The sequence below is a fragment of the Schistocerca serialis genome, chromosome 8, assembly GCF_023864345.2.
Source record: "Schistocerca serialis cubense isolate TAMUIC-IGC-003099 chromosome 8, iqSchSeri2.2, whole genome shotgun sequence".
In the NCBI taxonomy this organism is placed as follows: Eukaryota; Metazoa; Arthropoda; class Insecta; order Orthoptera; family Acrididae; genus Schistocerca; species Schistocerca serialis.
Window position 1 is genome coordinate 49430161 of NC_064645.1, and position 24029 is coordinate 49454189.

The 24029-nt window shown below is 44.2% G+C and overlaps 1 protein-coding gene across 1 annotated transcript in view; it reads left to right on the plus strand.

Annotated features, from left to right (window-relative positions):
- The window catches only part of LOC126416587 (pancreatic lipase-related protein 2-like), a 194498-nt gene that overhangs the window by 157120 nt on the left and 13349 nt on the right, over positions 1-24029 (plus strand). The gene's annotated exons all lie outside the window — the stretch shown is intronic.

Below are 24029 nucleotides of genomic sequence, written 5' to 3' on the forward strand. Positions count from 1 at the left end.
GTGTGGTTTCTCACACTGATCGAGGATTTTCGAACTCATTCACCAGTGTCGATTCTGGCGGAATGCTTCTATAAGCCCCCCCCCCCTCCCCCTCCATTAAATCAACAACCGCACAATGTTCCATTCTCGATTGCTTCATCACCTTCTTTACTTCTTGTTCACTCCTGTTTCTGACATATGTTAGGATTTTCTAGAACACACACAGTGAACTATTTATCTGTTTTCTCCAGCATAGCACCAACTGTGTTCGTAAGAACGTGACAACTTGAGCGATCCTATATCTGATGAAATAGTTAGTCGGAGGATAAATAAAGATGTCAGTGATGTACGTCAAGCAATAGCTGAGACAGGGAACGATTTCGCAATAGCCAATTACCAGAATTCTGATAGTGAACAAGAGGATCATTTGTAATAAGAACTTCAGGACAGTAGTGATGAAGTAAATGAAATGCTAACCGAAAGACCATTCCACGTGACTATGGAACATACAAAAAGCGAACGAAGGAAACAATAATGACCTTCCTCCCGTTTGGCACGTTCATCGCTGATATGCCTGAATTAGATTAATTAAGATATGAGTCTTATTATGATTTTAAATTGGTAGCCTCCTTTAGAGGACCATTTTAGTGTGCAAATGGAGACTTTCAGGCTTTCACTATAGTCCAGTTTTCAGCGCAGAAAGACGGAACGAAGCACCAGCCTGGCTTCTTTGGTAAGGACGAAGGCGCCGAGATTGAAAAGGATCTAACAGAACATAACGTAAGGCACCGATAGAAATGCTGTAGCCACTGTCTAATAGCGCTTAAATTGTACTACCGGCCAAGATAGCTGCGCGTGTTAGCACACCGCTTCCGGGTTTGGGGAAGGCGTACTGACCCAGGTCGTCACCACCCTGCGGATTAACGACGATGGACGGTGTGCCGCCAGCCTGGCGGTTTTCTACTTGCGGGTAGCTGGACACCAGGTTGGAATCCACGTCCCGCTTCAGTTACACAATTCTCAAGCACTTCCACATGGGATAACACCAGGAGCGCACAACTGGAACTCACAAATTCTGTCCCAGGAGGAAAGGGGTGGCGGTAGGGAGGGCATCTGGCCACCCTCTACCAGCAACGTTGCTAAATCCAGAATAACACGCCGGACCTGTGAAGATACGCGCCGAAGCCAGGGAAAAGAAAGTAAACGAGACTGTAATGTAAACGTGACGAAGGGCCAAGAAGGCTATAAAAGGGCCACCCAGACAGAGGGACGGTGGCGGCGGCGGTTCTCCAGGGCTTCCGCCTGCAGGTGGGGCGCGACCGAGTAACAGCTGGAGCTGTGTCCACTGCTGACAGGTGCGAAACACTTCTTTGCAGTTTTCTTCTGTATCGACCAAGAATTACGTATGTGATTTATGTTTGGCTGGCTGGGACTGAGAGCCACAGACATTGTGTGCAAGTGGGAGGACTCTAGCCAAGATTAAATGCAGTTTCGTTTGCTGATGGAAAGAAGTAAATCCACGAGTCTTGTGCCTGATGGTGAAACCGCATTTGGGACACAGAAGACGTTTCCTGTTCGTAGTGGTGCACCACCAGAGGTAACGGACTGCATTTCAGTTATTAATGACAGATGATGAGGAAGATAGCTCCTCCGTGCCACGGTAGACTAGAACATCATGGGCGACATGCAGTATTGCGTGACTTTGTTGAAACCTAGCGTTACCTTGCATCTGATCAGAAAATTTCCACACGCTTCCTTGCAAGCACGTGATTATTTATATAATGACTTAATACTGACTTAACTGACGTGGCTAACTTTCAGACTGAGTTCCTTCAATTCTACGTTTTCAGTCACACTTAGTAATGCTCGTTCTATGAATTAAGAACAAAAGAAGCTACCTGTGACGGGCTGGTACGCTGTAGTCACTGCCTAATAGCATATATATTGTATTACCGGACATTAAAAATGTGACACCAGGGATGGTAGCAAACAACGAAATCGTGCATGTTCTGCGATTACAGTGTAGTAGGAAGGCTATATGATTAAGTTTGTAGGGAGTATAGGGGTGTACAGGTGCGAAAATTAGCACTCAGAGCTGCGACCTCAGACTTCAACGATGCTTCTGACCGAGCTCTCCACCGAATCGAACAGAGACTGAATGGCTCACAGAGGTGCGTCACACCATGTTCCTTCAACACCGTGCCATAGTTTGTCAACTCCTGTGGTTGGAAAGTCGTGGGGTGCTAGTCGGTCGGAAACCTATACCCAGATGTTTTCAATGGATGAGAGGTGTGCAGAACGTTCTGGCCAGAGCGACAGAACACTAGCCTCTGTATGGAGGTAGGGCAGCACAGTGCGGTTAACACGCGGTCTTCCGTTGTTCTGTTGAAAGGTAACCTCACCCTGAAGACAGGACGCAGCCACTAAATAATGCTGCTCGTATTAACAGCTATGTGAACGAGGGCACCTCAGGAGTTGGGCCCATGTGGCGACGACGAGCGAAATCTGGCAACGTTGGTGCTCCTCGAAGTGTCCATACAGGGGCACGTCCGTTGTGGTGCTGTACATAGAATCTACGGGGTTCAACTCCAGCGTCTAGCGATGTCACGGGACGCACCGCTGTAGATCCGCCTCCTGCTGCTGCCGCAGCAAGTGCAGCTGCATCTACAGCACCTATGCTGGCAGCCCATGGTGTTCCAACTGTCACATCGCCACCTTGTTTGTTAGGTAATTGTCACATTACAGGCAAGTGAATTTCGTAACTCTAGGTATATGACGTGGCTGGCCGGTCCTGAACTAATGAGTGAACAGTATATCTGTGCGCTCGAGCGCTATTGCCGTGGACCCACTGAAAACATGGAAATGAGCGTTTGGCATCATTGGCCGGGAAGCCCCTTATGGGGCAGGTCCGGCCGCCTTGGTGCAGGTGTTATTACATTCGACGTCACATTGGGCGACCTGGTGATGAAAACAACACAACACCCAGTTCCTGAGCAGAGAAAATCCCCGACCCAGCCGGGAATCGAACCCGCGCCCGTAGGATGCCAATCTGTCACGCTGACCACTCAGCTATCGGGGCGGACACTCTTCGAACTGAGTCATGTAGACCCTGTTAGCTTGTAAATGTACATGTTGTTATATGATATTAATAAGTACACAGCTTAATTCAAGCTTACACAACTTTTGAGAGAAATATAGAACCAGCCACAATTGTGTCATAGAGGATGAAGATCATCACGTATAGCAATGATGTCTGTGTAAGATTGGTGGTTCGAAGAACGTTTTTTTAACTTCTGGTCTTACATGGATGCCACTGGTATAGAAGGCGTTGTTCATGATTTGTGACATATACTGAGTCTGACACTGGTTGAGGAATGTTAGTTGGGACCGTACACATCTGTATGCACTTTGTTTATTGCTGTTTTGATTGACAGTTCACTTGGCTAACATTGATTGATTTGAGAATAGGTGTAGCCCAAAACCGGTCAATGACTAAACAAAAAAATTCAGTTGCAGTTGTGCCTGTCTCTTTTGGCATGACAAGTCTTTTTACATCTTTTTGGATTGTATTTGTGTAAAGCAAAATAAGTTTTTTTCCTAAAGTGATTTATGGATGGGGATATGGCTCTCTCGAGTGTTTTGTGAAAAGCTGTCAAATTCTCGAGAAACTCATAAAGCCTCTTAAGAAATGTTGAAAAATGGTGCCATCTGGTGACATACTATCAGCGCAAGTACTGCAGCTTAGGAGAATAAATATCAGATTAAGCAGCATCAACTTGCCGTGTGTCAGTGTGGTTGTTAAGTGGGGAAAACAAATAGTCACAAGCAGCAGCTTAGGTTTACGTTGGAAATAGCGGTATGTGCTACACCCTCCACCATATACCATAGGGTGGTTTGCAGGGCATAGATGTGCGTGAAAAAAATTGAACAATGCAAGTGGAAAATGTTGTAAGTGCCATTTTTTCACGGTGGTGCATGGTCCTTCTGCCAAGTAGTGTTCCTGAATGGAGTTCCAAGTGCCATGTGTTGTGGTCACCTGCGTTCAGCCTGGGAGGATCTGAAGAGGTGACACACAAGTTTTTGGTGCGTCAGTACAACTGTTTGAGTGGCAACAGAGATTTTGCAGTTGTAGAGAAATGAAGAAACGTAAGCAAGGTCTTGTTCCAAAAGATTCGCATGAGACAGTTGTGTGAGCTGAGATCCTGCGTGAGGTCGAGTACGGCCCTCCCGAACCCATCCGCTGCATATCGGCATGGCAGCCGGGGGATCTCGTCCAGTGCGACCAGCAGAGCCGTGGGCTGGAGAACCGCAGCGTGGAGGTGAGAGGCAACGATCGTCCGGATGTCGACATCCGACATGTGCTGGCAGCCATTGTGTACTCCTCACGCGAGGCGTAGAGGGATCTCCTCACTCACTCTGATCGAGAAACCCGCTACGTAACCTGTCCTCGTATACAGAATGTGGATCTCGGCATTCCTAACCACGTTGTGCGGCTCCTCTCAACTCTTAACCGTTTACACATGGAACTATACTGATGAGCCAAAACATTATGTTGCGGACGCATTATGCAGCAAGAAAAGAATGTAAGCGAAAGAGAGACGAATGGCCAGTCATCAGCGAAGGGGCCACAAGTACGAGAATCCACTGATGTAAGCAGTTTTCACTAAGCGCACATTGTTGCGGCACTGCGGCTGGACACGAGAATCTCTGAAACAGCGAAGTTCTGCTCCTATTGGCGTACTATTGTCGTGTCTACCTATGCAAAGTGGTTGAAGCATGGTGAAATAATGAGTAGCCCTTATGGTGTTGGACGACCACGTCCCGCCACAAAACGTAGATGTCACAGGGTTCCCCACTGTATAATCCAGGACAGGCAACAATCTGTGGCAGATCTGACGACAGAGTACAATGCTGGGGCAGGCACAAGTGTTTCGGAGCTCACCGTTTAAAGGCCATTGTCTAACATCGAGCTCCACATCAAGCAATCCCTACGTGTTCCTGTGTTGACCTAACGACATCGTCAGTTATGATTGCAGTGGGCATGAATCGCATTTCTCGTTACACCAGGTACGTGGTTGAGTCCTCATACGCCATCATCCAGGCGGATGGTTGCATGAAACATGCATCGCGCAACAGATGCTTCACGACAGCAGTGATCTACGAGGACATTATTGGGGACCACCTGCATCTCTTCATTCTTTTAAGTCTCGCCATATGGCGATGACATCTTCCAGCACTGTCCGTACTGCAAAGTCAGAATCGTGCTATAGTGGTCTGAGAGGCATTAATTCACATTGATATCTTGGCCAGAAAATGTGCCTGATTTGTACCCACTGGAACACATATCGAGCCCCAGCTGCGCGCCATTAAACCACCATCCGGTGATTTGAGGAAACTGCTTGACCTGTGCGTAGACATATCGTGCCACATGCTTCTGGAATCTTGTCAAGGACTTTTAGAATCAATGGCAAGCAGAATCTCTCGTGCACTGTGTTTCACAAGTGGGATAGCACGCCATTAAACAGGTGGTCCTAATGTTTTGGCTCATCGATGTACTTAGTTGCAGGGAGTGTTGCAGCTTGGGGTAGTTTTCAGCCTTGCGGCGGCTCTGCAACTGAAATTTAATATTTTGTTACTGCGATTTTAAATTATGGCACTCACTTTTTATGTTATGCAGTTTTTTGTGAGATTACAAATATTCTTCCAGAAAGATTTAAAAATATGTTCCAAGGTACACATAATCATGTAGATAGAAAGAAATACTCGACAGAAATGTAACAGTTTCCATTCAGAAATCTCGCCAATAATGTGTTCAGCTGTCTATCTGTTAACGTTATTACTCTTCTACACACCAACAAGCAGAAGCTGAAATTAACTTAAGTGGAACTATTATCGAAATAAATACATTTTGACCGTCAAAGTATACCTCTACCGACCACACATTGTATAACAAGTCCTAAAAATGTATAGTCTTACTTGAAATAAAATTTTCTAAGTAATTAATACATACATATTATAAATTAAAATCGAGTGACGTCTCTTTCCTGTCTACATGAAACCCAATCTCACGAACTACTCTACAGAGTTTAAAACTGTTTTCACTAATAGGCAGACCAACACCGTTCAAGAAGCCAGGCAACAAGTGAAATCACTACAAGAAATAGCAGAGAAAGTAGGACATAGAATATCATTTGAAAAAACGGAGATTATGCTAACTGATCCACCACTTGCAAACAAAATTACAATAGGAGGACAGGAAATCAAAATTGTTGATAAATTTAAATATTTAGGCGAAATAATAATATACAATCTAAATGAAAAGCCATCATGGCAGAATAGAATAAAAAAAACTGAACTGCTCAAATTACATTACCAAAACTACATACAACAAAAAAGGCCTATCTATAGATGCAAAATTAAAACACTATAAAACAGTTACACAACAAGAAATAACGTATGCAGGTGAAACTATCTTCAAAACAACTAATACAGCAGAAATTGACGAAATACTGAAAATAGAAAGAATAATAATTAAAAAATGTATAAATAAACAGTACAAAATAAATGGACATTGGAGAATAGCATCAAATGAAACATTATATAAGAAAATAGAACCAGTCATGGGCACGATCAGAAAGAAACGCATCTCATTCATTCGTTGGACATCTGATGAGAACTCCAGAAAACAGAATAAGTAAAACAATAATACAAAAATTGTGGAATAGCAAGAGCAACATTAAATGGATCACAGAAATTATGGAAGATATAAAAGAACTCCAAATTACAGTAGATGACCTAAAAAACAAGACAGAGAATACCAGAATACTGCAAGACCCGCAAACCAGACTACAAATGAAAATCAATAAGAGGAGTACAGGAAGAATTGTCTCAGACGAAGAAAGAAAGAAAATATCTGAAAGAATGATGAAATATTGGGCAGACAGAGGAGCAAAACACATTTCATATAAGAATAGAGTCTAATAATTATATTACCTAAATATCATTTTAAGTTATTGTTGAGCCAAATTGTATCCCTGTGTAACAACTTGTTTACAACTTCGTGTTTTTGACTAGAGTTGTCCAATGAATCCCATAAAATAAATAATAATAATAAAAAAGAGACCAATTTCCGATGCTGGTGTGCTTAGGCTTTTGTTGTTGGTGGTGGTGGTGTTGGTGATGGTGGTAGTGGTGTTATTGTGGTCATCATTCAGATGACTTCTTTGATGCAGCTTTCCAAGCTACTCTATCCTGTGCAAGGATCTTCATCTGCAAATAACTACTGCAACCTACATCCTTCTGAATCTGCTTAATGTAGTCATCTTTTGGCCTCCCTCTACGATTTTTACCCCACACAGTTCCCTCTAATACTACATTGCTAATCACTTGATGTCTCCGAACATGTACTACCAACCGATTTCTTCTTCTAATCAGGTTGTGCCACAGACTTCTCGTCTCCCCAACTCTATTCAGTACCTCCTCATTAGTTACGTGATCTACCCATCTGATCTTCAGCATTCTTCTGCAGCATCACATTTCAAAAGCTTCTATTCTCTTCTTGTCTAAACTGTTTATCGCCCATGTTTCATTCCATACATGCCTACACTCCACACAAATACTTTGAGAAAAGACATCCAAACACTTACATCTATGCTTGATGTTAGCAAATCTCTCTCCTTCAGAAATTTTTTCTTGCCATTGCCAGTCTACATTTTATATCCTCTCTACCTCGATCATCATCATTTATTTTGCTTCCCAAATAGCAAACCTCATCTACTACTTTTAGTGTCTCGTTTCCTAACCTAATTCCCCCAGCATCACCTCATTTAATTCGACTATATTCCATTATCTTGTTTTGCTTTTATTGATCTTCATTTTACATCCTACTTTCAAAACACTGTCCATTCATCTGCTTTTTGAAGCCTTTTGCTGCCTCTGACAAAATTACAATGTAATCTACAAACGTCATAGTTTTTATTTCTTCTCCATGAACTTTAATTCCTGCTCCAAATTTTTCTTTGGTTTCCATTGCTGCTTCTTCAATGTGCAGACTGAATAACAAAGGGGATGGGCTACAGCCCTGTCCCGGTTCCTTCTCAAGCACTACTTCCCTTTCATGCTCCTCACTCTTATAGCTGCCGTCTGGTTTCTGTACAAGTTGTAAATAGCTTTTCACTCCCTTTATTTTACACCTGCTACCTTCAGAATTTCAGAGAGATTTTCCCAGTCGACTTCCTCATTCAGTATTGCAGGCGGAATGTCATCTACTCCAGGGGCCTTGTTTCCAATTAGGTCTTTCAGTGCTGTGTCAGATTCGTCTCGCAGTGTCATATTTCCCATCTCATGTTCATATGCGTCGTCTTCCAATTCTATAATACTGCCTTCGCGTTCATATCTCTTGTATAAACCCTCTATATTCTCCTTACACCTTTCAGTTTTGGCTTCTTTGCTGAGGACTGGTTTTCCATCTGAGCTGTTGATATTGATACAGATGCTTCTATTCTCTCTAAAGGCGCGTTTAACTTTCCTGTTGGCGGTATCTATCTTTCTCCAAGGGAAATGTGTTTCTACATCCTTACATTTGTCCTCTAGCCATTCCTGCTTAGCCATTTTGCACTTTGTGTCAGTCTCATTTTTTAGATGTTTGTATTCCTTTTCGCCTGCTTCATTTGCTGCATTTTTATTTTTTTTTCCTTTCATGAATGACAATATCTGCTGTATTATCCAAGAAGTTCGATTAGGCCTTGTCTTTTTATCCGTTTGATCCTCTTCTGCCTTCGCTGTTTCATCTCTCAGAGCTACCCATCCGTCTTCTAACGTATATCTTCCCATTTTTGTGGTCAGTCGTTGCCTAATTCTCCTCTGAAACTCTCAATAACCCTCCGTTTCTTCAACTTATTCAGGTCCCACCTCCTTGCCTTCCTAACGTTTTTGCAGTTTTTTCAGTTATGAACTGTAGCTTAACCTGCAGTTCATAACCACTAAATTGTGGTCATAGTCTACATCTGCCCCTGGAAATGTCTTACAATTTAAAATCTGGTTCCGAAATCTCTGTCTCGCCATTGTACAATCAATATGAAATCTGCCGGTGTCTCCAGATCTCTTCCACGCACACAACCTTCTTTTATGATTCTTAAACCAAGCGTTAGCGATGATTAAATTCTACCAGGCGGCTTACTCTATCATTCCTCTCCTTCTTTTCCTTTTGCTTCTATCGAATTCAAGTCCTCCATCACAATTAAATTTTTGACTTCCTTAGCAATCTGAATAATTTCTATTATCTCATCAAACAATTCTCCAATCTCTTCATCATGTGCAGAGTTAACTTGTACTACTGTGGTAGGTGTGGACTTCGTGTCTGTCTAGGCTACGACAATGCGTTCACTGTGCTGTATTACTACATATTATAAAGAAGGCACCTAGCTTAGTGTCAGACACAAACTGTTCTCCGACGGTTCAGAGCGCCATCAGACGTCGTTTAACTGCATTCGCCGGCTCTGGAACGACAAGAGTTCGGGTAACTAGGAGGACCTACTAACCAGGTGTGCTACATGTACGTGGTACCTACATTGAAAAACTGATAGAGTAATTTTCAAATGGAAAACTTAAGAATGATTGTCTCTAAGCGGAGAAAGATCTTTAGAAGCTCAGGCTACCCCAGTTCGCACGGAGCAGTCGACTGCCGTATAGGAAACACACATTGCATACGAACACCACACAGTGCAGACGTCCGGCTGCCTGGGCGACAAGATCATTCGCTGGAATAGCAAGAATGTTCTTCAAACTAATCGAAAACAATTGTGGCCTGGTAAGATAGGGTATTGCCATACATCCGTAGTTGTTTGGGAACATGAAGTCCATGAATGATTGGAAATGGACTCCAAGGAGCTGAACATAACCACTCCATTCCACACCATTATGGAGCCATTACCAGGTTGCACAGTGCCTTGTTGACAACCTGGGCCCATGGCATCTCGGGGACTGCGACTCACTCGAACCCTATCACCGGCTCATACCAACTGAAATCTGGGCTCAAATGTTCACGGTTTTCGAATCGTGTTGCGTCCAATCGATATGGTAACGAGCGGAGGAGAGACACTGCAGGCGAAGTCGTGCTGTTAGCAAAGGCACCAGTGTCGATCATCCGACTCCATAGCCCAATTTCGCTGCACTCTTCTAACGGATACGTTCGTCGTTCTTTCTACATTGATTTCAGTGGTTATTTCACGCAGTGTTGCTTGTCTGTTAGCACTGGCAATTCGACTTAATGACCAAGAGCAGTATCGTTTGCGTAAAGTCCGTCGGGCACAGCGTTGCCCGTGGTGAGAGGTAAGGCCTGAATTTGGTGTTCTCGGCGCGCGCTTCACACTGTGCATCTCAGAATATTGAATCCCGTAACAGTTTCCGAAATGGAATGTCCCATGCGTCTACCTGCAACTACCGTTCCGCGTTCAAAGTCCCTTGATCCCGGTCGTGTAGCCTTAATCACGTCGGACATCTTTCCACACGAGTCACGTGACTAAACATGGCAGCTCCACCAACGCACGCTCTTTTATATCCGCTGTACGCGATGCTAACGCCACCTGTATACGTGCATATTGCCATCTCACGTCTTAAAATCGCCTCACGGTGGCGTAAGGGACACTGATCCACAAACGATCGAGTCGGGTGTTGTAAGCGCAAATCGTTCTGACATCTCTGACGGTGGACCTCTTCTAGTTCAAGCTCTTTTTCTTCCACTTGGATCGAAACAAGAAAAAACTGTGAAGTAAACATGGGCTCTAAAGTGCATACTTTAGGAGCAATCAGCACTTGTTCATTTTTGCTGCTGTGAAACACATGCATTCTAGTGAAAAAGTGTTCATAGCTCTAAAGGTATGCATTTTAGAAACCATGTTTACTTGACGTTTTATCACTGATTTTATCCATACTACCTCCTCCAAAAATATGGAAACCAAAGAGCTTGCATCAGTAGAGGTCCAGTGTATGCAGTATGAAAAGGATTTTCCTTTATCACTTCCACTCAGTAGTTTCTGGATCAGGGTCCCTTACCTCATATGTTCAAAAAGTTTTGCACAGTCGTCTCTAATTTTTTTATTATATTGAGCCTACTCACTGTAGCCTCCATCATCTGTGACGCATCTGGTCCAACGATCTTTCTATGATGTAAATACACTTCGGTAAAACCCTGGCTATTGACTTTTACACCATCGCTTGACACAGGAAATAAGGTCTTTCTCACTATCAAGTGTTTTATCACGCAGGTGGGCCTTTAGACGACCAAACAGGTATAAATGACACTAAGCCAAGTCCGGACTGTAGGGAGAATGAGGAACAATATTCCAACCCATTTTCCTGATTTTCTCCTGCGTCATAAGGGCTGTACGGGTTCGGCATTGTCATGGTGTAGTCTGATGAGCTGACCTTTAGCTGTCGTCTGTGGGTCTTGGTGGCACGTAGCAGCTTGTCCAATGACAAACAGTAACGATCCCGGTTAATTGTGGAACCAGGATCCAAAAAGTCAATGAAAATGACACCACACTGAGCCCAGAAGAAGGAGGCCATCACCTTTCAGCCTGCCGTTCGTGAAAGCCATGGTTACTTCTTCTGAGGGCAACCCGGATGACGCCACTCCATGGATTGGGTTTTGCTCTGAGGTTCGGACAAAAACAATCATGTTTCATCCTGGGTAATGACGCCGTCAAAACACTGTTTCCACTCTTCAGTAAAGGTCTTCATGAGACCCTCGCACACATTCTTCCTCATCGTTTTCATTTCTCTTGTCAATAATCTAGGCACCCAACGTGCACAGATTTTTCTGTACCCTAGTGACTGTACCAGTGATACCACACTACCCAACGACAAACGAGTCATTTCAGCCAGCTGTCGTGTCGTCACACATGTCATTTTGGATGATTTGATCAATGGTTTCCTTATTCACATCGCTCACTGCCGTCGATGGTCTACCCCATCGTGCATTGTCCACCTTCCCCTTCTTTTAACCTTTGCAACCATCGCTGGATACTGCTGCGATCCACTGTGTAGAATCATCGCCGGTCTTGAAGAGGAACTCTATCACCGACCGTTGTCGCCACATGACATCTACTTCACGGTCCATTATGGCTCACCTGTAAATAATTTAAAATGCTTTTATACACCAACTTATAGCTAAACTTTCAAGTACGTTCACAAAAAATTTCATTCTCCTCCGGCAAAAAATAAAAAAAATAGAGACGACTGTGCAAAACTTTTTGAACGCTCTTTGTATATGTGCTTAGAAAGTGTATTTTTTATGCAAACAAACACTTTTTCAATTGACTTTAAAAAACTAAAAGTAGTGTTCATTAGAATATCAGTTGTGTTTGTTGCAGGATTCTAGTGTGAGTCGTTTACGAGGTGTCTTATTTTGAAAAGTTACCAAACCGACGCTGATACAATACTTGTGATAGCACACACTGCAGAACAGCACAAATGCATACATAGTTATTTGGATTCTGACTAGTAACGAGACAATTGTCCATCACAGGTTTTGATCAAAATGATCACCAGCAGCGGAAATACACGGTTTCAGTCTGGTACGGAACGACTGCTGCACACATACCAGCATATCAGCAGACATATCCGAGCAGGCAGCAATAATACGTGTAGTTGTTATATCCTTGCAGGCAGTGTCTCTAAGCTTTCCCCACAGAAAAAAGTCTACAGGCGTCAAATCCAGGAATGGGCTGGCCAGGATACAGATCCTCTGTGTCTAATCCAAAGGTTTGGTAACAATTCCTGAAGACATGTTGTAGTACTTCATGCACTATAGGCTGGACAGCCATCGTGTTGGTACCACAGAAACGTCTTCTAGCATTCATGGAAGATAGTACATTAGGAGGCTGCAATACTTTTGTGCATTCAGTGTCCTGGCTATGAAATGCTGGCCTTTGAGTTGATGGTTCACTATCCCACACCACACATTTACACTCCATGGACGCTGACGTTCCACCTGATGAAGCCAATGAGAGCTGTCAACAGATCAACAATGCATGTTTCGGTGATTTACCTACCCATGATAGGTAAATGTGGCTTCATCACTGAATAACATACATGACACATCTGGAGTATCCTGCCTTAATTCCCATGTGCAGAAGTTAACACGATTATCGCAATCGTTTCCATGCAGCTCTTGATGGAGAGAGTTCTGATACGGTTGTAACCTGTGTCGATGGAGAATGTCTAGGACACTTGCCTAACTCATGCCTCTTCCTCATGCGATTGTGAGGGAGCTAAATTGTGGATCAACTGCTGCAGCAGAAAGGACATTAATTTTGCCCTCTTCTGTCGTCACTTGCTTTCTTCTGTTACATTCTCTGGGTGTTACATTACCACTTTCAGGTAACTTGTTGAAGAGGTTGATAAATAACTGTCGAGATGGTTGACGTCTGTTGGGATATCTTTCCACATGCAGTACACAAGAACGAGCTGCATTCTTCCTACACGCTCCATGCACCACGAGCATGACGGCTTTTTCTGCGTTGGTGAATTCCATCGTCTACTCGCGACCTACTGCTTGGACTGCCATTCACTGACTGACTAGCGTGTAGAAATACACTCAACGGACACACAAGCACACTCTAAATAAACATTACAACTTCGTACCTAGCAACAACGCAGGCTGAATGGGCCAAACAGGTGTCAGTGTGTAACTTTTCAAAATACCATATCTCGTAAACGACGGGCACTAGAAATCTGCAACAAACATCACTGACTTTCTAATTTATCCTAGTTTTAGTTTGTTAACGTCAATAAGCATTGTTCCATTTAAAAAAGAGTATGTGCGCACAAAAATACAGCTTATAAATACTATTATATTATGTGAAAATCATATATCAGTAACACTTTCCATTTCCACAATATATATATATACTCCTGGAAATGGAAAAAAGAACACATTGACACCGGTGTGTCAGACCCACCATACTTGCTCCGGACACTGTGAGAGGGCTGTACAAGCAATGATCACACGCACGGCACAGCGGACACACCAGGAACCGTGGTGTTGGCCGTCGAATGGCGCTAGCTGCGCAGCATTTGTGCACCGCCGCCGTCAGTGTCAGCCAGTTTGCCGTGGCATACGGAGCTCCATCGCAGTCTTTAACACTGGTAGCATGCCGCGACAGCGTGGACGTGAACCGTATGTGCAGTTGACGGACTTTGAGCGAGGGCGTATAGTGGGCATGCGGGAGGCCGGGTGGACGTACCGCCGAATTGCTCAACACGTGGGGCGTGAGGTCTCCACAGTACATCGATGTTGCCGCCAGTGGTCGGCGGAAGGTGCACGTGCCCGTCGACCTGGGACCGGACCGCAGCGACGCACGGATGCACGCCAAGACCGTAGGATCCTACGCAGTGCCGTAGGGGACCGCACCGCCACTTCCCAGCAAATTAGGGACACTGTTGCTCCTGGGGTATCGGCGAGGACCATTCGCAACCGTCTCCATGAAGCTGGGCTACGGTCCCGCACACCGTTAGGCCGTCTTCCGCTCACGCCCCAACATCGTGCAGCCCGCCTCCAGTGGTGTCGCGACAGGCGTGAATGGAGGGACGAATGGAGACGTGTCGTCTTCAGCGATGAGAGTCGCTTCTGCCTTGGTGCCAATGATGGTCGCATGCGTGTTTGGCGCCGTGCAGGTGAGCGCCACAATCAGGACTGCATACGACCGAGGCACACAGGGCCAACACCCGGCATCATGGTGTGGGGAGCGATCTCCTACACTGGCCATACACCACTGGTGATCGTCGAGGGGACACTGAATAGTGCACGGTACATCCAAACCGTCATCGAACCCATCGTTCTACCATTCCTAGACCGGAAAGGGAACATGCTGTTCCAACAGGACAATGCACGTCCGCGTGTATCCCGTGCCACCCAACGTGCTCTAGAAGGTGTAAGTCAACTACCCTGGCCAGCAAGATCTCCGGATCTGTCCCCCATTGAGCATGTTTGGGACTGGATGAAGCGTCGTCTCACGCGGTCTGCACGTCCAGCACGAACGCTGGTCCAACTGAGGCGCCAGGTGGAAATGGCATGGCAAGCCGTTCCACAGGACTACATCCAGCATCTCTACGATCGTCTCCATGGGAGAATAGCAGCCTGCATTGCTGCGAAAGGTGGATATACACTGTACTAGTGCCGACATTGTGCATGCTCTGTTGCCTGTGTCTATGTGGCTGTGGTTCTGTCAGTGTGATCATGTGATGTATCTGACCCCAGGAATGTGTCAATAAAGTTTCCCCTTCCTGGGACAATGAATTCACGGTGTTCTTATTTCAATTTCCAGGAGTGTATATATATTGCAGCGCTTCTGCTATTGATGGTAACATTTCTGGAACTCATCTTCTGTAACATCCTCCAAGACCCTCGTCACAGCTTTTTGGACATCTTATGTTGTTTGAAAGGAGCGATATCTGGCGAATAAGGTGGCTGTGGTAATACTGAAATTTGTTTTCAGGTTAAAAATTGCTGTACTGACAGAGCAGTATGGGATGGCGCATTATCGTGATGCAGAATCCAATTATCAGCAATGTTGACACGGACACGAAGAACTCCTTTACGAAGTCTTTCTAAAATTTCTTTCTAGTAATATTGGTTAACTGTTTGTCCAGGAGGTATCTACTCTTTATAAACAATTCCCTTGGAATCAAAGAAGCACACAAGCATGCATATCACTTTTGACTTCGACATGCGAGCTTTTTTTGGTCTGGGTGATCCCTTTGAGCACCATTGCGAACTTTGGTGTTTGGTCTCTGAATCGTACAGAAAAAACCAACTTTCATCACCAGTGATAACACGGCTCAACAATTCTGGATTTATTTCCGCATGCTCTAACAGATCGGCTGCCACATCTTTCTATGTTTCTCACTGTTGTGGTGTGAGATTTTTGGGGACCATTTTTGCAGAAATCTTTCTCATACCAAGATCTTCAGTTATTATTAGACGAACCATTTCGCGATTGATGTTCAGTTCTTCTGCAATCATTTTCACGGATAATCTTCGATCATATCGTATGAGTTCACTCACCCTGGCCATATTGACATCCATCCTTGAGGTTGATGGTCGTCCACTGTGGTATTCATCTTCAGTATTCGTTCTGCCTCAACTAAACATTTTATGCCAACAAAAAACTTGAGCTCTTGACGAAACCTCCTCTCCAAAAGCCTTCTGAAGTTTACCGTAAGTTGTCGTCGCGTTTTCACCTAATTTAACGCTAGAAGAAATGCCATACCGTTGCGCTATATTATTCGGTTCCATTTCCGTGATGAGAGACACAAACTTGTGTCAACATATTACAGCACAACTCATGACTGAGCAGTTGCATCAATGTGCCGCTTGGGCTTGAAGCAGCTTATAGACCAAAGGCAAAGATACTGTGCCTACGCAAGATTGCAGGGTTGCCATATCTTGCAAAGAAAATCAGTCTCATTAGTTTATTGTCGCACATCGTATATATATATATATATATATATATATATATATATATATATATATATATATATATATTTGAAATTTCCATTTCTGCTGTGTCTAGTAGGAATCAGCCGAAACAAACTGTTCTCATCACGTGTCTCATGGGACGCCAGTGTCAATTTGTTTACTGTTCCTAAAAAGATGATTTTAAAAGCGGAATTTTTCGTACCCATTCGACAGGGCGGTTCCATATTAGTGTGTGCGATATTTGTTTTATCAGAATGTATTAACAGGGACAGTAAAACTCAAGGAATAACTAGTACTGCACTTGCAACAGAGTGCTGGACTGCTGTAAATTGTCTGTGGTTTACTGTCCTTGTTAATACATGTCGATAATACAAGTCGAAAATTCAGGAATCAAAACAGAATTGCAGATATCTCCTTAAACACCGGAGAAAATGTGTATGATGACTCTTAGGAGAGATTCCTTGTGTGTATGTAAAGCAGATTGGTAAGTATGTATGGATGTATGTCCAGGTCCTCCTTCCATGCCCCAAATGAACATCAACCATATTTGGCACACAAACAGCAAACTTTTCGAGAATATGCACTGTGGGGTTTATAACCTCCCAGTTCCAATAGAAGTGCGCAAAACATGCTTTCTCCAGCCCTTGTCGTATTTACTGCCTTGCATGGTAGTTGTATTGTGTGGAAATAGTATTGGCCTGCCTTGTCAATCTGCTTTGTAGGGTAGCCTATAAGTCAGGGCAAGAAATGGTTTTTTTTTCTTTTTTTTCCAGACCCTGATGTGTAGGCTGTCCTGTGCAATAGGCGTGTTATGCTGGAGTGGTACCAGCCTCCTTTACTGACTTGCTTTGCATGGCAGCCTATGTGTCAGGCCAAAAACGGTTTTAAAGCTGCAAACATGTTGGCCATCCTACATGACACATGTGTCATGTAAAGAGTAGTATCGTCCCAGTTCGTCAGCCTGTTTTGCAGAGGCTATGTGTAGAGGTGTTCATGGCTGGTGGAAGGTTGAGATAAATAGAGAAGGGAGGAGGGGGTGGGGGCAGGAGGGCATGGAAAGAGAGACTGGGGTAGGAGGCAATGGACAGGGGAGGAGGGGCGAAAGAGGTAGCTTATACCTTGTACCTACAAATAGGCCAGTATAGAAACAGGGATTAGCGATCGTGATGTCGTTATAGCAACAATGATTACGAAAGTTAATAAGTCAGCCAAGATGGCTAGGAGAGTGCTTCTGCTAGATGGAGCATATAAGCAGTTACTAGAATCTCAATTAGGCAGTGAACTGACATCACTGAATTCCAGTAAGATTGATGTAGGGAAATTATGGTGAAAGTTTAAACAGACTGTAAATCGTGGTCTGGAGAGTTATGTACCTAGTAAGTGGATGAAGGATGGAAAACATCCACTATGGTTTAGTAACGAAATTCGGTGGATGCTGAGGAAGCAGATGATGTTGCAATCTCAGTTCAAAAGGAAACGCACAGGTAACGACAAGCGAAGGTTAGTACAGATTCGTACATGTGTGAAAAGATCTATGCGTGAAGCGTACAGCAACTATCACCATCACACCTTAGCAAAATATCTGGAAGACAACTCGAGAAAATTCTGGTCTTACGTAAAATCATAAGTTGGCCTAAGCCGAAGTTTTAACTCTCACGTTCAAGATATCGTTCACACTGGAGAATAGTACAAACAAACCGTCTTTGACTATCGGACAGACTCTCGTATGGATAACATAGTAATAAGCATCACTGGCATAGAGAAACAACTGAAAGATTTGAAAGCAAAAAATCGCCAGGTCCGGTTGCAATCCCAAGTAGGTTTTTCAAAGTGTACTCTAGTGCAGAAATCTCTTACCTAGCCTGCATTTATCGCGAATCTCTCGCCCAGCACAAAAACCCAAACGACTGGAAAAAAAGCACAGGTGACTTAGGTATATCAGACGGATAAGACAACGGACCCGCAAAATTACAGACCAATATCCCCAACTGCTGTTTGCTGCAGGGTCCTTGAATGTATTCTCAGTTCGAATATAATAAATATTCTTGAGGCTGAGAAGCTTATGTGCACGAATCAGCATGGTTTTAGAAAGCATCGCTCTTGTGAAACAGGTTGCACTTTTCTCACATGATATACTGCGAACAATGAATGAAGCGCAACAGACAGATTCCACATTTCTAGATTTCCGGAAAGCATTTGACACGGTGCTCCATTACAGGCTGTTAATGAAGGTGCGAGCATACGGAATAAGTTAGCAGATATGTGAGCGGTTCGAAGACTGCTTAAGTAACAGAACTCAATATGTTGTTGCCGACAGCGAGTGTTCATAAGAGACAGGGGTATCACCAGGGAAGCTGCTGATCTCTATATACATAAATGATTTGGCGGACTGGTGGCCAGAAATCTGCGGTTGTTTGACGATGATGCTGTGGTGTACGGTATGGTGTCGAAGTTGAGTGACTGTAGGAAGATACAAGGCGACTTGCACAAAATTTCCAGTTGGTGTGATGAATGGCAGCTAGCTCTAAATGTAGAAAAATGTAAGTTAATGCGGATGAGTAGGAAAAACGAACCTGTAATGTTCGGATACAGTATTACTTGTGTCCTGCTTGACACAGCCAAATCCTTTAAATATCTGGGCGTTAATGTTGCAAAGCGATATGAAGTGGAACAAACATATAAGAACTGTAGTAGGGATGGCGAATCGTCGGTTTATTGGGAGGATTTTAGGAAAGAGAAGGCCGCATATAGGACACTGTTGTGACCCATTCTTGAGTACTGCCCGAGTGTTTGGGACCCGTGCGAGGTCAGACTGAAGGAAGACATTGAATCAATTCAGAGGCGGTCTGCTAGATTTGTTACCGGCAGGTTCGAACAACACGTAAGTGTTACGAAAATGCTTCGGTATCCCAAATCAGAATCCCTGGAGGGAATGCGACGTTCACTTCGAGAAACACTATTCAGAAAATTTAGAGAACCGGTATTTGAAGCTGACTGCCAAACGATTCTACTGCCGCCAACATGCATTGCGCGTAAGTATCACGAAGATAAGATTCGAGAAATTTCGGCGCATACGGCGGCATAGAGACGTTTTTCCATCGGTCTGTTTGCTAGTGGAACAAGAAAGGAAATAACTAGTAGTGGTACAGGGTACCCTCTGGTTCGCATTGTACGGTGACCAGCGGAGTATCTATGAAGACGTAGATCTAGAGATGGTCAGAGAGAGAGAGGGAGAGAGAGAGAGAGGGGGGGGGGGCGGAGGCAGGAGGAGATAGCCAGAGAGATGGGAGAGGAGGAGATGGACAAAGGAGGAGAATGTAGTCAGTAATAGAGACTAAGAAGAGTCGTGTGAAATATATTTGTCGGATGCGTGTGTGAATGAAGCTGTGTGGAAAAAGCCAGTATATATACACATTTCTGCCACCAAGACAGTGGTTAAATTTAATGTTACATGATTATTTATTTTTTTCGTGTTTCGTTTTCTTTATTCTTCCCAAAACTGTCTTTGGTTGTGTTCCTGTTTCCTTTGCTCTGTCCATATTTTGCCTGTTTTCTTCCTTTCTTTTATTTCAGATTTCGTGTTCATAATGTTGTTCCTGAATTTGTTTCTTTCATTGATCATTTCAATACTGATGCCTATTTGTTTTAGGTCTACTTCTATTTCTTGAAATCAATTGTTGTTTTTTTTTATTGAACTGTTTACTACATCAACAATTCTCTTTGAGAGAACCTGCCTGTGTGTTCATATAATTTTTTGATTGGTCTCTTCATGCATATACCACCGCTGTGTACTCCTCTGTAAATTTTTATGAGGATTTTACGTTCTATTTTTTCTGTCTCTGTGATGGCTGATGCTCCGAATGTGGCCGTTCCTGATGCGTAGAGTGCGTCTGGTAGTAGCTACAAGTGCACTGCAGTGCCTGAATTTAGCCTGTCTTCAAATAATTCTTTTATTTCAGTGCGTCCCTGTCAGTATGTACCCTTTCTGAAGTTTTGATATTTGAATTTTTCCGCTCAGTTAAGCTTTCCGTATTTTGCGTGCGTGCCCTGGTTGTTGCTCTTTCTTTCCATGTAATGAGGTTTCTCATGTGATATCTATAGACCCGTTTTTGTGAGGACTTCAAGTGAGTATTCCAGTCCTTCTTGTGCTGTTGTGTATTGCTGCTGAGTATTGTCAGGCCACCTGCAACAAAAAGAGCATGTTGTTGTTGTGGTCTTCAGTCCTGAGACTGGTTTGATGCAGCTCTCCATGCTACTCTACCCTGTGCAAGCTTCTTCATCTCCCAGTACCTACTGCAACCTACATCCTTCCGAATCTGTTTAGTGTGTTCATCTCTTGGACTTCCTCTACGATTTTTACCCTCCACGCTGCCCTCCAATACTAAATTGGTGATCCCTTGATGCCTCAGAACATGTCCTACCAACCGATCCCTTCTTCTAGTTAAAAATATATATATATATATATATATTGTTGATACCACATTATATATATATATACAGGGTGAGTCACTAACTATTGCCACCTAGAATAACTCCGAAAGTATGATAATAGCTGGAAAGTTCGCGGGACAGATGTTGCATGGCGCCTTGGGGGCCATAATATGACGTTGGTTTTTTGTTGCTAGGTGAGGTCACGTCAGAGATATGAAATGAAACTTCGTTTTTTTTAAATGGGATGTTATAATTTGGTACTTATTTTCTGATAGCGGTTATCGAGACGAATGGAACGATGTGTAACAGTAAGGTCTCTGAAGGTCAACGGAGGTCAAAAAGGTGGCATGAACGTCCATTTACAGAAGGTGTTCCAAGTGATGACCTTTGGGATCAATGCAGTGCCGCGAATCTTCTTAACATGGACTGAGTGGTATTCCTTACCGCTTCGGCATATGCTCTGAGAATTCTCTCTCGCATATCTTCAGGTGTAGTTGGAATGTCTTTATAAACAATGTCTTTTACGAATCCCCACAAGCAAAAATCCAGAGGCGTCAAGACTGGCGAACGAGCCGGCTACGACACACCTCGTCCGCGTCCAATCCAACGATTTGGGAATTGTCTCTGCATCTCGTTTCTAGCCATCACCGAAAAATGTGATGGGTATCCGTCGTGTTGATACCAGATTCTGTTCCTTGCTCCTGAAGGTATTTCTTCCAGTAACAGACCTAATGTTTCTTGCTGGAATGTGGCGTTCTTCTTACCATTACGATTTCCATCGATGAAACAGGTGTCTATAATTTTGTCCTCTAAAATCCCACACCATAGATTCATCAACCACGGTTTTTGGAGTGCAACTTACCGCAGCAAACATGGATTTTCAGTTGCACAATAATGCATGTTATGCAAATTAACATTTCCATGGTTCATGAATGTAGCCTCGTCAGAAAATAAAATCAAATTAATAAATGTGCCATCCCTCTGAATGTGAAGTTCAGCCCATCGGCAGAATTCAATGCGACGCATACAATCCGTACCAGTTAATTCTTGGTGGAGATTGATACGGTAAGGATGATATTGATGGCGATGCAGAACACGAACAACACTACTCTGGCTCATGCCAGACGCCCTTGCGATTTGACGCGAACTAACAGAAGGATACGGACGGGGGATTACCGTAGCGAAGATATGGGCTGCAAATGGAGAAATGCATTGAGATAAAGAGGAGATTATTATTTCTGAGAACCTGTGAACGAATATCTCGAAAATGACGGAGGTGGTCGAACGTTCAAAGCTACTGTTGTGAGCATCTACGGAAAGAGGCAGAAGGACAATGAAACCACTACTAGGCGCTAAATGGTTGGACGTCCACGACTCTTCACAGAATGAGGGAGTACGGAGACTTTTCTACTCTGTAAAGTAGGATAGATGGTGGTCTGTGGCATCTTTGCAGAAAGAGCATAACGCTGGTGGACGCACAAGTGTTTCGGAGCAGGCCGTTCATCGTACATTGTTGAACATGGAGATCCGCAGCAGACCACCCCTTCGTGCTCACATGTTGACCCAACGTCGTCGTTAGTTACGATTGCAGTGGGCACGGGACCATCGGGATTCGATCATTGATGAATGGAAACGTGTCTGCTCTTTGAGTGAATCACATTTTCGCTACACTAGGGTTATGAGCGACACCGAGGTCACCGAGGTGAATGGCGGCACGAAACGTGCTGCGCGCCACGGACACAGGCTTGTGGAAGCAGTATTATGCTATGGGAGACATTCTCCTACGCTTGAATGGGGAAGGCGGTGGTAATGGAAGACACGCTGACAGCTGCGAACAACCTGCATCTCTTCATGCTTGATGTCGTCCCCGACGGCGATGTCATCTTTCAGCAGCATAATTGATCGTGTCTCGGAGCCAGAGCCGTGCTACAGTGGTTTGAGGAGCATTACAGTGAACTCAAGTTGATGTCTCGGCGACCAATTCCGTCTGATGTAAATCCTATGCACCTCATCTGGGTCGCTATCGGGCGCCTTCACCACGTACTGAAATCAGCAGCCCTTTATATACGCGAATTACATTATCTGTGTCTAGACACATCAAATGCCACATACGTGCCAAGAAACTGTCGGATCCCTGATACGCAGGATCAGTGACGTACACTACTGGCCATTAAAATTGCTACACCAAGAAGAAATGCAGATGGTAAACGGGTATTCGTTGGACAAAGATATTATACTAGAACTGACATTACATTTTGACGCAATTTGGGTGCCTAGATCCTTAGAAATAAGTACCCAGAAAAACCACCTCTGGCCGTAATAACGGCCTTGATACGCCTGGGCATTGAGTCAAACAGAGCTTGGATGGCGTGTACAGGTACAGCTGCCCATGCAGCTTCAACACGATACCACAGTTCATGAAGAGTTGTGACTGGCGTATTGTGACGAGCCAGTTGCTCGGCCACCATTGACCAGACGTTTTCAATTGGTGAGAGATCTGGAGAATGTGCTGGTCACGGAAGCAGTCGAATCTTTTCTGTATCCAGAAAGGCCCGTACAGGACCCGTAACATGTGGTCGTGCATTATCCTGCTGAAATGTAGGGTTTCGCAGGGATCGAATGAAGGGTAGAGCCATGGGTTGTAATGCATCTGAAATGTAACGTCCACTGTTCAAAATGCGAACAAGAGGTGACCGAGGCGTGTAACCAATGGCACCCCATACCGTCACGCCGGGTGATACGTCAGTATGGGAATGACGAGTACACGCTTCCAATGTGCGTTCACCGCGATGTCGTTAAACACGGATGCGACCATCATGATGCTGTTAACAGAACCTGGATTCATCCGAAAAAATGACGTTTTGCCATTCGTGCACCCAGGCTCGTCGTTCAGTACACCTTCGCAGGCGCTCCTGTCTGTGATGCGGCTTCAAGGGTAACCGCAGCCATGGTCTCCGGGCTGATAGTCCTTGCTGCTGCAAACGTCGTCGAACTGTTCATGCAGATAGTTGTTGTCTTGCAGACGTCCCCATCTGTTGACTCAGGGATCGAGACGTGGCTGCACTATGCGTCACAGCCATGCGGATAAGATGCCTGTCATCTCGACTGCTAGTGATACGAGTCCGTCGGGATCCAGCAA